Genomic DNA, 10,699 nt, shown 5'->3' with positions numbered 1-10,699 from the left:
ATCAAGGGGATGGAGCGACTGCCCTATGAGGAAAGGTTGCAGGTGCTTTGGGACCTTTCAGGTTAGAGAAAAGGCGAGGAAGAGGAAACAAGAGAGAGACTTCCTGAATTGCACATGGCAAGGAGAAAGCAGGGAGGGGAAGCATCTCTCCCTCTCTCATGACATGAGAACTCGGGGACACCCAACAAAGAAAGCCCTCCATGCTGTGCATGGTCAAACTCTGGCCCTTGCTCCTACAGGAGGCAGGAATGGTCACCAACCCAGAGGACTTTAAATGAGGACTGGATGCATCCATGGAGGAGAAGACTATTAGCCAGGACAGCTCTGTTCTGCCCCCACAGTTGGAGGCGGCATTGCTTCTGAATGTGGGAATGTTCAGGGTGGCAGGAGAGGATATATTGTTTATTAATATCCTTCCTAACTTGCACCAGCAAGTTTCCTTACTTAGCAGAGTATACATTCCCCTTTTTACATGCACAGCAGACAGCTGGTTGCAGGCTTGTGTAAGCCTCTTAAAGGCAAAGGTAAAGGACCCCTGACAGTTAAGTCCAGTCACGAATGACTCTGGGGTTGCAGCGCTCATCTTGCTTTACTGGCCAAGGGAGCCGGCGTTTGTCCGCAGACAGTTCTTCCAGTTCATGTAGCCAGCATGACTAAGCCGCTTCTGGCGAAACCAGAGCAGCGCACGGAAATGCCATTTACCTTCCTGCTGGAGTAGTACCTATTTATCTACTTGCACTTTGACGTGCTTTCGAACTGCTAGGTTGGCAGAAGCAGGGACTGAACAATGGGAGCTCACCCCATTGTGGGGATTCGAACCACTGACCTTCTGATCGGCAAGCTCAAGGCTCAGTGCTTTACACCACAGTGCCACCCACTGTAAGCCTCTTACTATTATATAATTCAGTCGGTCTCAGATTGAAATGTACGTTCCTGGTAAGTTCCCTTGAATCCCTCTTAAAATAATAAAGACGCCACAATCTTATTCAAAGTTAATAAAAGAAGTTTACTTACATCAGTACACAGCTGGACCCCTGAAGGCAGACTTAGTTACAAACTTGTACATGTGGATCTACCCCATATGGGGGAAATATTCCCAGTGCTTCTGCTAGCTGAGAGCTAGCAGAGCAGTCCTAACTAGAAGCTGGTCAAATGACGAAGGAAGTGAAAAAGAGGGAGGTGTGACTCGTCCTTTTGTTACCTGGACAGGTAAGGTCACGTCCACCTTCTATCACATGCAAAAGGAAGGATGCTCCAGCCCAGGAGGAAACAGGAAGTTTTTGACAGGCTGGACCAAACATCCCCTTGCATGTCCACTCTAGGAAAACAAGGAATGTTGTATTTGACTGCTCTCAGTGGATTACATCCCACACTGAATGCCAGTCACTGGAAACCACAGGAAAGGAAAATGCTCTTGTGCTTGGATCCTGCTTGCTGGTTTCCCGCAGGCAACTGTTCAGCCACAGTGAAAGCAGGCAGCTGGACTCAGTGGGCCACTGGCCCTTCTTATGTTCTTAAGAGGGGGAGTTGCCTTCACGGTCTGCTTGCAGGCTTCATGGAAGCATCTGGGATGCAGGTTCAGTGCCGGATTTACGTATAAGCTAAACAAGCTCTAGCTTGTATGATATGATATAAAAAAGAAGGATGAGAAGTTGTTTTTATATGCAGTAACAGCGGCAAGAATTTTGGTGGCACAAAAATGGAAACAGGAAGAAATCCCGACGAAAGAAGAATGGAGAACGAAGTTGATGGAGTACGCAGAACTAGATAAATTAACGGGAAGAATTCAGAACCAGCGAGACCAAAGATTTACCGAGGACTGGAATAAATTTACAGAGTATATTAAAAATATATGTGAAGAACAATTAACGTTTGTAGGTTTTCAAGAAGCTCTGTGATAATAATGGAAAGAAATATTGTTCTATAATAATTGTTAAGATTAATATGGTTAAAAAAAAACCAATATAGATGGAAGAAATGTGAATAATTGTGATAATATGGAAAATTTCCAGATAGACCGAGGGAAGTCTGAAAGTAGAAAGATTAGAATTGGATGTAAATTTTGGATGGAATGTTTTTCCTTTATTGTTATATATGGAAAATTTTATAAATAATTTTTTTTTTAAAAAAAACAACCTCTAGCTTAGGGCCCCACTCTCTTGGGGCCCCCCAAAAAATGTAAAGGGAAAAAAAACCCTGGATGTACATTTCCAAAATATAAGATAAAAAACAAATAAAATAAAACCTGCATACAGCAACAGTGTCAAATGGCTTGAGATACCTATTAGGTCCATCAATTACCATATAGCATATATGGTATGCTATATGGGCATGTTTAGCCTGGAGAAGAGGAGGTTAAGGGGTGATATGATAGCCATGTTCCAATATATAAAAGGATGTCACATAGAGGAGGGAGAAAGGTTGTTTTCTGCTGCTCCAGAGAAGCGGACACGGAGCAATGGATCCAAACTACAAGAAAGAAGATTCCACCTAAACATTAGGAAGAACTTCCTGACAGTAAGAGCTGTTCGACAGTGGAATTTGCTGCCAAGGAGTGTGGTGGAGTCTCCTTCTTTGGAGGTCTTTAAGCAGAGGCTTGACAACCATATGTCAGGAGTGCTCTGATGGTGTTTCCTGCTTGGCAGGGGGTTGGACTCGATGGCCCTTGTGGTCTCTTCCAACTCTATGATTCTATGATTCTATGATTCAATATATATGGGAAAGATGGAGGGCACAAGGAGAAGGGGACGACAGAGGACGAGATGGTGGGACAGTGTTCTCGAAGCTACCAGCATGAATTTGACCAAACTGCGGGAGGCAGTGGAAGACAGGAGTGCCTGGCGTGCTCTGGTCCAGGGGGTCACGAAGAGTTGGACACGACTAAACGACTAAACAACAACAACAATATATTCAGTACAAAAAACAGTGACCATTTGTTGCTGACAAAGGACAGCTGGACATAGAAAGGGCCCCATTACCTTCAGGAGCTGAGGGTTGCATCAAACCTCAATCCAGCCCTGTGCAGGATGGTTGACTAGAAGCTGCCATGTAGCAGGTCTGTCTATCTAGCCCAGGACTGTCCATTCTGAGTTCTGGCAGGAAATCTTCAGGGGAGCACAGCCAGAAAAAAGAGAGGCTTTCCCCCCCATCACCTCTTGCTTTGATGTCATCATCATCATCATAAACTTTATTGCACTAGCCAAAGGCCATGGCATCATTCACAAGGGAATCAAAAAGAAAAGCAACAATAACCATAAAAACATCAGGCGCATAAAAACATAAAAACATCAGGCACTGCAAATGAAACAAACCGCTGTCATGTCTCCTAGAAATTATTTGTTGCATCCGATAGAATAGCAGAGGGTTCTCAGGTAGAATTTGCCAGCTTAAATGTCTGAATCTCCTTTGCAACTGACCGCTATTTTATCAAGTTATTTTCTCCTGATCTTTTTAGCTGCTAACACATAGAGTACTACTTGATAAGTTACGAAGTCATGCTTGGACCTTTTTCAAAGGAGATGGGGAAAGCTCGTGTTTACCTACTCGGTGTGAGATGCTCTGCATGGCCAGCACTACGTGGTCCACCCTTGGAGCTACGACAGAACTTTTTGCTGGACTGATAATCCATTGTTGCACCCAGATCCTGAGCTGTGCCCCACATAGAGGGTGTTGCAATTGGTTGCCATCAGTCTGTCTCTCTTGACTGCACCTTTGAGCGTGAGGTCAAACTGTTGGAAGGTTGCAGTGCCTGTTGAAGCTGTAGAGACCAAAGCAGGAGAGACATGTTTTGTTGCAGCTGGGGCAGAGGAAGTTTCCGCTGTGAGAAGTAGATGGGCTCCCAGTATGTTTCCAAGCACAATTCAAAGTGTTGATGCTGACCTTTCAGTCCCTAAATGGCCTTGGGCCAGTATATCTGAAGGAGCGTCTCCACCCCCATCGTTCTACCCGGACACTGAGGTCCAGCGCCGAGGGCCTTCTGGCGGTTCCCTCTCTGTGAGAAGCCAGGTTACAGGGAACCAGGCAGAGGGCCTTCTCTCTTTTTTAAAAAATATTTTTTATTAATTTTCAAAACAAATATACATATAATTCCATATCAGAGTTTGTCACAGATTTTCTCTTTTGGACTTCCTTCAGCTTCTCTGCCAATCATCCGTATTTAATTTTTAATTTCGCATTTCCTTGATTTAATATTGCCTTTAAGTATACCCTCCCAAACATATTATCTTTTTTACAATACTCCTCCAATTCACAGAGCTTCTTGAAACCCCACCAGCGTTGTTTGCTCATCACATATACTTTTCAGATACTCTACAAATTTTCCCCAGTCATCGATGAACTTTTGGTCTCGTAGCTATCTAATCCTCCCGGTTAATTTATCCAGTTCTGCATAATCCATCAGCTTCATTCTCCATTCTTCAATCGTCGGTAGTTCCTCCTGTTTCCATTTTTGGGCCAGTAATATTCAGGCAGAGGGCCTTCTCGGTGGTGGTGCCCACCCTGTGGAACACCCTCCCACCAGATGTCAAAGAGAAGGACAACTACCAGACTTTTAGAAGACATCTGAAGGCAGCCCTGTTTAGGGAAGCTTTTAATGTTTGATGCATTACTGTATTTTAATATTTTGCTGGAAGCTGCCCAGAGTGGCTGGGGAAGCCCAGCCAGATGGGCGGGGTATAAATAAATAAATTATTATTATTATTATTATTATTATTATTATTATTATTATTACTATTGGTCTCACTCAGCAGGTTCTCATTAGGTTCTTATCTCCCCTTTTATGAATCTAGCAACCACCTTCTCCTCTGACTGGTGTTCTGTGTTGGCCAGACTCTTCCTCAGGACATACGATATGTGGAAGTCTAGAGGGTATCTTGGGCTACAGGCAGAGCAGTTTCAGTCTCAGTTCCGTATTCCACTTTGTATATTTCTGTCCATAAATCTCCAAATGCCTGGGTTATGCCCATGTACCTCTGCATGTAGATGTTGCTTTTGGTTTTCCAGAAAACTGAAATGGCAGAATTGAGCTGACATTCGATGTCAATATTATACATCTCAGAACTGGCACCAAAAGTAAGAGCAGAATTGTTCAGGGTGAGAAAAGCTCCTGTTTCAGTAAAATTATAGTAGTGGCCGCAGATGAATGGGAGTCTGGATGGGAAGCAATTTCTGTGTCAGGCTGTTTAATGATTAAATTGATCTTATCTGAGTAGCTGAGCAAAGCCACAATTATCATTATTCATGGACGGTGTCTGGGTTAATCGCGACCACCATCATCCGTCTCCTTCCCAAGTGCTTTCTACTCATTTATTAAAAGAGTTGTGGCAGCAGGAAGAAGAACTCCCACTTCCTGGCTTAGAGGAGGAAATGTACTATGCCTGAACATCCATTTCCAAAAAACCTGGCGCTGCCTTCTCCTAAGAAAAAGGAATCATAGAATTGTAGGCTTGGAAAGGGATCCCCAGATGTCATCTAGTCCACCCCTGCAAAACAGGGATCACAGCTAAGGCATTCATGTCAGATGCCCTCCCCCCAACCTCTGTTTAATGCAGCCCACCACCTTCCAGGGGAATCCATTCCACTGGAATAACAACATTATTCCTAATGTTGGCTGAGAGTCCTGGAAGACCTGCTCCCTTCCTTGCAGGACTTTTCTCATGAAATAAAAAAACTAAGGTCTTATGTGTGTAATAAATGTTCATAAATGTACCAAACAAACACATACATAAATCTAAAAACCACATGTCTGAAGCAGCACAGGAAAACAGCCCTGGAACCATTTTGACTCTCAAACTAACCAAATGTTTTCTCTGCAAGGTTGAAGGAAATGGAAAAGCCTCCCCATTGTCTTGTCATTCACAAAACCTGTCTTAAGGGTATGTCTGTGTATGAATAGGGTGAGCCTGTGACCTGGCTCAGGAACTAAGTATTTGTCACTACAAAAGACTGGCCAGGCTCCCCAGGGTATCCAATCAAGTGAGCATTAACAGGTCTGCCAGAAAGGAGATAAACAATGCACTCAGATTTCTGTTGTAGACAGCCCTTTCTGTGATGTAGGTATGATGTGTCTGGGGGGTGGTCTTGGACTCCAAGGCAGCCAATTTGAAATGTCTATATAAGGGCAGGCACAGTTTGGTTCGGGGTCCTTCTCCTTTCCTGTGTGAGAGGGGAGCACCCTGTTGCAACAGTTCAATAAAAATCAGGCTTACGAGCTGCTTTGCTTTTCAATATTCTCTGCTTGGCCTCTGTTATTTTCTCCGACCAATGGAAAACCTGCAAAGGACTCTATAAGGGCTATTGTGCACCCCCATAAGGGAATAAGGGCAGATTTTCGTTTATTACACTCACCTGGCTGACTTCAGCTACGAAAGCTGAGGCGGATGAACAGACTATTGACTGGGGTATTGGGGGGGGGGGATGTTGTGCGGTGAGAGGTTGTTATTGATGTTATTTTTTTTCTATCTTCATTTTTGATAAAGGGACGCCTGATGAGGAATGGTTGAAGGAGCTAGGGATGTTTAGCCTGGAAAAGAGGAGACTGAGAGGAGACATGAGGGCCATCTTCAAATATCTCAAGGGCTGTCCCATGGAAGAGGGAGCAAGCTTGTTTCCTCGTGCTCTGGAGGGCAGGACTCAAACCAGTGGCTTCAAGTTACAAGAAAGGAGATTCCGCCTCAACATCAGGAAGAACTTTCTGACAGTAAGAGCTGCTGTTTGACAGTGGAACGATCTTCCTCAGGAGGTTGTAGACCAGGGGTCAGCAAACTTACCGCGCCTCGGGCCGGTGTCTCCAGCGCCGATCACGCTGCAGGCCGGAGGGTGGGGGAGCGCGTGCCCATACGCATGTGCACACGCTATTTCCGGTGCACTTCTGGGTCGGAGGTGCACCAGAAATAGCTTGTGTGCATGTGCCCAGGCCTCCTCCAACCCGGATGTGCACTGGAAAGAATGCTTGCGCATGCGCACAATCTATTTCCAGAGCTCCTCTGACCGGGAAGTGGGCAGTCATGCAACACAGCGCCAGTAAGAGCAGGCAGTGGCAGCGGGTGGCGGGGGTCGCCATGGGCTGGATAAACGAGTCCCTGGGGCCTTATCCTTATCCTTAGTTTGGGGACCCCTGTTGTAGACTTTCCAGCCTAAGCAGAGGTCAGGTGAAGCAGAGCAGAGCACCAGGAGTCCTGAATGCATTGTCCACCTGCATCTCATCTTGCCCCTTTCTAAGATTTATTTATTGGTGTGGTTCTTTTTTTTGCGGGGGGGGGGGGGAAGGTTAAATCTACCAAAGAATAAAATAAAATCAGGATTAAGGGGTTTTCTCAGAAGGGCAGAGGGCATTTTTGCTGAGTGAGTCCTGTTGGCACAGAGTTAGTGGGACTTGGTCATATTCTGATAGAAAATGCTTCTGCGGGGACAGAGGGGACACAGAAAATGGGGGGTTGAGGAGGGTGAGTTGGGGGGGAGTGAGAAATGTCCCTATTTTCATCTGAGGAATGTTGGAGTTCCTGCTGTTATGGGGGAAAAATTCTGGGGTGAGAGACCACTCAACAGCCCACCTCCTCGGGGTGCAAGTCCCCTGCAGGTCCATGTGGTCAGTAAAAGAAGGAAGTTCCAGCCAAGTAATTTGGAGCAAAACAGCAGTCAGAAGACCACGATCTTTATTGTTGCACAACAGGTCTCCCCAGGAGTAAGAACCCCAAGCATGGGGTGACCTCCTCTTTTAAACCTCCCTGTTTTCCCCAGAATACACTTTGAGGGGCATCATTGAGACATCATCACTACATCACTAGCATGTCACAAATGCAAGGTATATAACCTATTTAATTAAATCCAATGCAGATATATTTCTTCCTTTCTTCCTACATTCTTGTTTGAGTTTATATATTACACCGACAATACAGCTGATGAGGTTTTATGATTTTCCTGATATTATAAGTGACCCGGAACTGGTCTGTGACCGTAATAATAAAATTCTATTCTAGCTGATGAGGTTGGCTAGCATAGGTAGCAGAAACAGGCTGGCTGGCTCAGTTCTCACTATTGAGAATCGTCCAAGAATCATTGTTTACGTAATCTGTTACACACTTCAATGAACTATTAACAGCTGAGGAAGCCCTTTGGGGCAAAACAAGGAAATATCCGGAAACCTTGTCAGGGACATTCCAGGGACCTTTCCTTAACCACATTTGAGGACTGTGTAATATATGAACTCAAACAAGAATGCATGAAGAAAGGAAGAAAAATATCTGCATTGGATTTAATTAAATAGGTTATTGTATACGGTGTACATCCTTGTTACGGAAAAATCTAGGTGTGAGGCTGCTCAGTCACCCAGCTCTTCGCGGGTCCCTGCGGAATAAAGGAAGGAGTCCAGCCACCAACCGGAGCAAATAGCTGTAGACCAAAGTTTATTGCGCAACAGGTTCAAAGAGGAATTTTGAACCCTGAGGATGGAGTGACAAGGACTTTTAAGACCTTCCCACCATATCCCAGAATACAGTTCGTACAGCATCATTGATACATCATTGCTACATCACTGACATGTCACAAATGGGGAGGGGGGAGAGGTAGACAGGGGTTACACTAGTTTTACCTTGGCAAACATGTCCAGACAAGTCCTTGGTACAAGATTAGCATAAGCAGACATGTCAGGGCAAGACCCAGGTATAAGATTAGCCTAGGCAAAGACCTCTGAAGTCCCACCACCCAAAGTACAATAGAACTTCCTTTGCGTGTCTGGACCCCATGGCAAGTTTGGTGATGGGATTAGGCTTTCCTTGGCCAACAATCAGCTCAGCAGTTGTCACCTCTGGACACTTCCTGGAGTCCTTTTTCAAGGGGAAAATAGCTTTGGAATGGAGGAAACTGGCAAAGGAGTTGATTTTATATGATTGTTAAAGCTAGGTAACTTCCCTGAGCTGTCAAGTCGAAAGGATACATTCAGGCATAATATTTGTAACATTTAACAACTTTAAAGATGTCTCTCTCCCCCCCCCCCCCCGCTTAATTTCCGTAACATCCTGGACTTGATTTGTATGTTAGGAAGTAACCAGTAAAGAAATTTGTTACAAACATTACCATTCAGCCTGTTGCACGCTATATGTTGTAACTATTGGATCTGCGTAACAAGGTATTGTATTTGTTTTAGCAAGACCTTTGGAGGCACAGCCCCTGCGGAGGGCACATTGCAAAACACAACTGAAGTCAGAGTTTCTCATCTCCCTAGTGAAACCAGGCCATCTGCACCTCTGGCCTTGGGCTTATGGCAAACTTGGGAAGAGATGCCCCCTAGTCGAACACTGTCTCTGTGCCCCCTAGTCAAACATTCCCTCCCCTCCTCCTCCCTCCACGGTGACCCATCTCCCCTCAAGGGCAGGCTGCCCAGGCAGCACTGTCTCCCCTGATAACAAAGCCATAATCCCTGCAGAAAATGACAGCTTTTAAATTGCCTCATGTTCCCAGACTGGAGACTTGGCAGCGCGTCAGCCCCATAAACGCTCCTGTCCAGATCTATGCAGGTCACCACTCGCAGCTGGCGAAGCCTCTGCAACAGCATGTTCCGGATGTGGGTGGGGGGCGGTGAGGGGGGGGTGCCAAGCAAAGATGTAGGGCCTGGGCTTCCAGGAATGTCCCTGTGCAAGCTTTCCTTTTCATATCCAAATGCAGTTGGTACAGCAGCTATGGGCCTTCCTGGCCCAGGAAGCTTATACATGGCAGATCACACACTGGTGAGAATCACATAGTTGAGAGGGACCCACAACGTTCATCCAGGTGTCGTGGCGGCAGCGGGAGGCCCCATTAGCTAAAGTGGTGCTTCAGGTTAAGAACAGTTTCAGGTTAAGAACAGACCTCCAGAATGAATTAAGTACTTAACTGAGGTACCACTATATACGTACATAAGACCTTAATTTTTTGTAGCTTCCGGGTCACCTTCAAAGGTTGCCCCACACAGAGCTCATTGCGGTACAAGCAGGAGATAACCAGAGCATGCACCACTCTGGTGAGACAGTCTGCAGGCAGGGAGGGTCTCATCCTGCATACCAGATGGAGCTGGTAGACAGCTGCCCTGGACACAGAATTGACCTGTGCCTCCATGGACAGCTGTGAGTCCAAAATGACTCCCAGGCTGTGCACCTGGTTCTTCAGGGGCACAGTTGCCCCATTCAGGATCAGGGAGTCCTCCACACCCGCCCGCCCAATGCAAAGTAGTCTGTGGTTGCATCCGTTTCCCCTCTTTTTGCCAAACAGGATGAGCTTCTGGGACTGTTTGAAAAGAGGAAAGAACCAGGAGGCTGAGAGATGCCAAGGGTGACCAAAACAGAGACACAGTTGCATTTGCTCCCTGTGCCAGTGAAGGGCGCTGTTAGGTCTCTTTGCTGCTCTGCAGCACCACCGCTGCCCGTGGCCAGAGAGTGTTGTTGCAACTCGGCAAGGGATGCGCTGACGCGAGTGGGCAAGAGGGTTGAATCTGGACACCTCAGTTGCCCAGGTAGAGCTGTTCCACCTGGCCCAGCCCCCTCCCCTTTACCTTTCCTGCCTGTGGGCTTCGTGCACAACTCTTCCCTGGCATTTCAGAAGAGAAACCCATTAGATATTTATGGGATTTCTTGAGGTTAGTAATTCTTTTGGAAAGTTAGAAACATGCATAATCTCAGGCAGCTCTTTCAAAGTGCGCACTCCTGTCTCCATAAAAATGTGCTATTAA

This window comes from Podarcis pityusensis, assembly GCF_964106645.2.
Source record: "Podarcis pityusensis genome assembly, chromosome: 5".
NCBI classification, from domain to species: domain Eukaryota; kingdom Metazoa; phylum Chordata; class Lepidosauria; order Squamata; family Lacertidae; genus Podarcis; species Podarcis pityusensis.
The sequence above is the reverse complement of the archived record's forward strand: the minus strand, read 5'-3'. Positions refer to the sequence as shown.